The sequence below is a fragment of the Orbicella faveolata genome, unplaced genomic scaffold (assembly GCF_042242905.1).
Source record: "Orbicella faveolata isolate gen_17 unplaced genomic scaffold, um_ofav_v1 contig_34, whole genome shotgun sequence".
Lineage (NCBI taxonomy): Eukaryota > Metazoa > Cnidaria > Anthozoa > Scleractinia > Merulinidae > Orbicella > Orbicella faveolata.
This window is the reverse complement of record NW_028301563.1, coordinates 22,015,001-22,020,724: the sequence shown is the minus strand read 5'-3', so window position 1 is coordinate 22,020,724 and position 5,724 is coordinate 22,015,001. Positions and strand designations below refer to the sequence as shown.

Below are 5,724 nucleotides of genomic sequence, written 5' to 3'. Positions count from 1 at the left end.
TTCAAAACGAGTCTTCGTGCAAAGCCTTTATCATAAAAATGAGTTAATGAATCTGCAGGCGGAAGTGAATGGTTTTGCACTCAGACTCGTTTTGACACAAAGGCAAAAGGCAACTCGGAAATGGCCTATTGGATGAATGTAGAAAACGTAGTTGAATTTAAAGAGAAGAGGAATTGATCATTGTAGAGTTGATCTTGGTACTGCAGTGGAAAACAGGAAAAGAAAAATCAGTTGGTCAAATGTGATGGATAGGTTTTGATGTCCAAATAAGGTTGTTTATTGACACCCTTCAGGTGGTTGAATTCGTTTTCTGGTAAAATCGTTGTATAATAAATAATTATTTATTACATATTTGAAATAGATTTCAAGAGCTAGAGCACAACAACAACAAAAAAATCAAGTTGAACACTGCTTTTATTAGGAACATTTTCTTTCTCTTTAAATCCACTGAAATACTGACTACCATAATGTAGGACATAAAAGCTACATGTAAGAGGGGAAATTGTAGCCAACAGTCTCCTATACATGCAGATCAGATTATACATTTTTTTTTTGCTGAGTTTTAGATAACATAATCTTTACAGCAGCAGGACACACATGTAGTAGAAGTAGAATATGATGACAACCATTTTAAGAATTGAATGAAAATTCAACAGGTATAAGCTGGAACAGTTAGGTTAGCTTATACTTCAAATAAACATTGCAAGATTTGTATTTAATTAATAGAGAGAGATTAACATATTCGATTTTTGTGTTCCTTTATGATGGAGTCTAGTATTTTCATTTAATTGTAGTCCTAATAGAAAGGACTGATGTTTCTCGACATGTACCGGTTACGTTCAGTGTATATGAACTTGATATGGAGCTGCTAATTTTAAGTTGAAGTTGTATTTCTGTATTCTATTGTAAAGCTGTAGGTTCTGAGTTAAGTTTTGACACATATAGTGAGTTCAGCTGGATTTCACTTGTTGACATTCTTAACTTTAAGAAACCTACATGGACAAAGTTCCAAAGTGTTTCCAACTCTGTAATTATACTGTAAATCCTCGAATTAGCGCCCCCCTCGAATGAGCCCCCCCCCCCCGCTCAATTAAGCGCCCCCTCGTGTTGTCCTAAACTTAAAATAAGTGCCCCAGGCAATAATTCGAGGATTTACGGTGTGCAGTTTGCAGAGCCATTTTATATGCTTGAAACCAACGTCTTTTGCAAAGAATGAGTTTAAACAGCTCAAGTGGCAGCTAACACAAGTGTCAAAGGCATCTTTTTCTCTTCCTAAGTAAGGGTATTCCACACCATCTGTAATTCTCAGATTAATTCCATGAAGTCTTAAGGGTGACTTGTGTTATTAAAGCCGGTTTCTATGAAGTCTTTTGATACTATTTTTGGCAGCTGATAAATACATATAGCATCAGTAATGGTGTTGTTAATATTAACATTTGCTTACTGTCACTTGCATATTATACATACAACTTGCTTCACCTGCAATACACAATAAATATAATAGTCACATATTTTAAAAGGGTATAAAAATGAATGCAGAAAAATTACACATGGATATCTTTAATTGCTGCCCTTTCTCCTCCCCCCATATCCAACCCCAATAAAAATAAGCTACTTATCTAAATGTGGTGTCCAAGTGATACTTCTTGCTTTTCTGGAAAGGGTTTAAGACAGAAAATGCCAGTTACAAATGGCATGCTTTCCTTCAAGAAACATTGGAGCTAAAATAATTCCTTTAACCTGAAAAATTTGTTGTTATATACAGCATCTCCAAATTGTGGTAGAGTTACATGTAATTTTGAAACTCTATGGGGACTAGGAATTTAAGAACATGAAAAGCACAGGAAATTCAAACCATTCTTTGTTTCTGCCAATAAATGTTCTGACTGTTTTCTATATGTGATTCAAATAGTTGCTTAATACATTTAGATATTTATTTGGTATGTAAAGCTTCATCTTCAGCTAAATTAATAATTATAATGATCTCATATGATATCCATAGTGAATTTTTGTAATTCAAACAGCTTTCATGGAAATTTATTTCAAAAGGCTGATGATCACCTGCTGATTGTGCACATAATTTGTGGTGCATGATTTCTCTGTGTACAGTAGTCAGTGGTGTACTGGTTAATCGACTGAGTGTATCCTTTGCCTGTTATAAGATATTTCATTAAAGCCTTTTGTTCTGTATTTGCCTGCATTAGATCAATATTAAAATCCCCAAGCAGTACAGTTGGCAGGGCCTTAGCTAGTAACAGGCAAACCGAGGCACTTGCCTCAGTCATTTTTTTCGTTTTTGTTGTTTATAGTCATCAAAAACACTCTAAATTCCCAGGAAGAAAATTAAACCATGAACATTGCCTCAGTCACAACTCATTTCTTGGACACTGCCTCAGTCATAATTTGTTTCTGGCTAGGGCCCTGGTTGGAATTGTAGGTTCTATTAATACTGAGTTGTGAAGGTGAGTAAGAGCATGAATTAACTGTGAAATTGTAACTTTAGTTTTTGAGCGATAGATACCAATGAAATGAATATTTGGAACTGGTTGGGTTAAAACCATAAAAGTAATTTCTAAATTATTAAAGTTACATCTGTATGGAATTTAGTACAATTCTAAACATTATGCATCAGTCAATTCCAGCAGTGCCCATCCCCCCCGGGCAACCGTGGGGCATTTGCTCATGTTGTCAGTCCCGGGGGTGGGGCATCCACAATTTTATCGCTGCCCGGGGCGACCCCCGGGCATTCAACACACGTGTTTTGGAAAGTGCCATGGATGAGTTCATCGGGAAAGACGAGACGTTTGTTGAACAATAGCTTGTTCATCAGGTACTAGAGAAACTTGCAGATGTTTTTAAAGGTGTGTTTTCTCAATTTTAGATATTTCTTCATTACTTGTAAGCATATAAATACAAGCGACAAGGTGAACTATATTTTGTTTATCACAAAACAATCACTGACGTGAACACGACTATTTCGCATTCAAACCTAGCCTAGCATTTTTAAATTCATGAAAGTGGAGTTAAAATACGTAAGGTTTGCGAATTCAAATGATGCGATCTTCAAGACAGATCCTGCGAACTTAAAATGCAATGCATCTTCATTTAAAATGTCTTGATTCTTCACAGAAACAGTAGCCTGAGAATGCCGTCCGCCGCAATCCCAACTATCCTCTAGCAAACTGTTTAAAACAAATATAAAGAAATAAATATAATCAGAATCAACTAACACGTACTGTTGTCCTTGAAGTCTAGCCGTTGCATTAACATACTGAACAGTTGACCGTTTTATTCACTGATTAATTAAAAAACTGCGGAGGTGTTGGAAGGCGACAATCCCGGGGGCGGGGCATTTGCCCTCTTTCTTCGTCCCCACCCCGGGGCATTTAGACAGCTTATGTGTCCCCACCCCAGGGAATTTGCCCATATTTTAAAAAAAATGCTAATGCCCGGGGGTTAGCCCGGGGGGGATGGGCACTGCTGGAATTGACTGATGCATTAGAAGGTACACAGCAGTTCCATGGCAAGTTCTTATGTTAGACTGACTAAAGTCATCTCTGTGACTCGTAATTCACGAAGCTGATATGCATCATCTCTATCTGACAAGCAAAGTTTTGATTCAGCAAAATGTTGACATCAGCTTTTTGACTGTTGTAATCACTTCGCATATCATCTAATGTAGAGGTGGAGCTGGAGGTGGAGAGATCCAACATTCTGAAACAAGGTTGTTTTTGTTTGGGATGAATTGTCGGTCTGTAACACTGCCAAAGGCACAAGGCTTGCTTGTGTTCTTAGTCTGCTCATTTCACTTTTAACTTTCTCAGTAACCTTTATTTTGAACTCGACGTAAGCTTCTTTGAAGCTACACCAGGCCGCATGTCTCCTGGGCTAGCTAATTTTGCCGGCTTTTCTTCCCAAATATATATACGGAGACTTGTTATGGCGTCAACAAAACCAGGATCGGACCGGACCGGACCGGACCGGACCGGATCACGGATCGGATCACGGACCGGATTACGGATCGGATCACGGATCGAATCACGGATCGGATCGCGGATCAGATCACGGATCGGATCACAGAAAAAAAAACATCAAATCAAATCTTTTATAAGAAAATAATAAATAAAAAATAAAAGTGAAAATTAAATTATGTTAAATAAAAATAAGAATCCCGAATTTGACGCAATGACATGTTAATTACAGATAAGCGCGTAATTTACGACAAATTTAAATTGTAATGAACAGGCAGATGTAGTTATATTTGAACATTAGTTGGCTTGAAGCTTGCGTGAACCTCCCATTCTCGTTTTTGAAATTGTTGTTAGTACCAGTAGCTAATTCTCGGCTACTTTTTTGTGCCAGACGTGAGCGTTACAGTTAGCGTTACAGTTAATGAGAAAGCTTACGTACGAAAGCTTAAGGACATGACTTGCTTTAAAGGAGCTGCGTTACGATTTGCGCATCTTGAAAAAACTACCCCAGTTTTTCAAGTTTGTCATTTGCAGTCCTCGTTAATCTTTGCCATCCTTAATGATCCTCATTCCGTTTTGATTTGGTCTTGCCTCTCAAGTGCTTTCTATCCTAGAACATGATCATTTTAAAGTTTTATTCCATATAAAGGCAACTCTTTACAACCCTAAAAATGACTCTAAAAATCGTGACGTAACTCCTAAAATGTTGTTTATTCTCGGGTTGCGTTATCGTTCACACTATCGATGTTACTCCCATATTTTTTTGTAAAACAGCTATATTTCCTTGAAATACAAATGGTCTGTTTCGTTTTATTCCAGTACGAAATATCGTATTCCAAACTCATATCTTGTAAAAGTATAGACTTGTCTCAGAAACAGAAATTGTTTGAAATCATCAGGTGTTTAATTTTTTAGTGTTTTTAGTTTTTGTGTTTCGATTCATACGTTAATCCTATTATTACCATTCTGACTCGTTTTATGACAGTTTACCCTTGATGCAAGCGAATATATGAAATATCATTTATCTGAACTGCGGAGAAAGATATGAAGGCATGATTGATCATCGCAATCAAAACCCAACAGCCTGAAAAAAATTCATCTGTGACCAGCTCCCAGTTGGCTTGATATTATAAAAAAATAAAGGAATATCACACCTGAATTAAATAAAACGTTCTGCTCACAGTAGTCACTATAGTGTAATTTGCTCAACAAAATTTTGATCTTGAATCTTGAATCTTGAATTTTGAATTTTTTTCCTTGATCCGATCCGTGAACCGATCCGTGATCCGGTCCGTGATCCGATCCGTGATCCGATCCGTGATCCGGTCCGATCGGATCCAGGTTTTGTCGACGCCGAGACTTGTTATCAACATTTCCAGTAAAAACTACATCCGTAGTACTGATCGATAATATAAATCGCCAACAGACAGAAATCAACTCTGTAAAGACAACATCCAATAATGACACAAAATGGCGAACGTCAGCTCTAACTTTTGCGTTTAGAAAACAATGTGCTTTGTCAGATGACTACTTTCGGAATCGAGGAGTTTCCGAACGAAAGAATCCAATTACTAGTACGTACAAGTGCTCTCATAGACATAGCTTTAAAAGGAAAAAACGATACAACAAGAAGGCTTACCTTAGCTTCCATATGACACGGCATTCATTTCATTCCTCCTCCGGGTGAAATTAAAAACTCTTTAAACGATTCCGCCGATTCGTCCACGGACCACGGTCGAAAGACATTGAAGCT

The 5,724-nt window shown here is 37.4% G+C and overlaps 1 long non-coding RNA gene across 1 annotated transcript in view; it reads right to left on the bottom strand.

Annotated features, from left to right (window-relative positions):
* Positions 1 to 396: 396 nt before the first annotated feature.
* Positions 397 to 5,724, bottom strand: part of LOC149105287 (uncharacterized) — a 5,610-nt gene continuing 282 nt past the window's right edge. The window contains exons 1-2 of the long non-coding RNA XR_016201473.1: positions 5,611 to 5,724; positions 397 to 3,182 (exon numbers count right to left, since the gene is read on the bottom strand). The exon at positions 5,611 to 5,724 is cut by the window's right edge and continues 282 nt beyond it. This is a non-coding gene — a long non-coding RNA (uncharacterized LOC149105287). The remainder of the gene's footprint in view (positions 3,183 to 5,610) is intronic.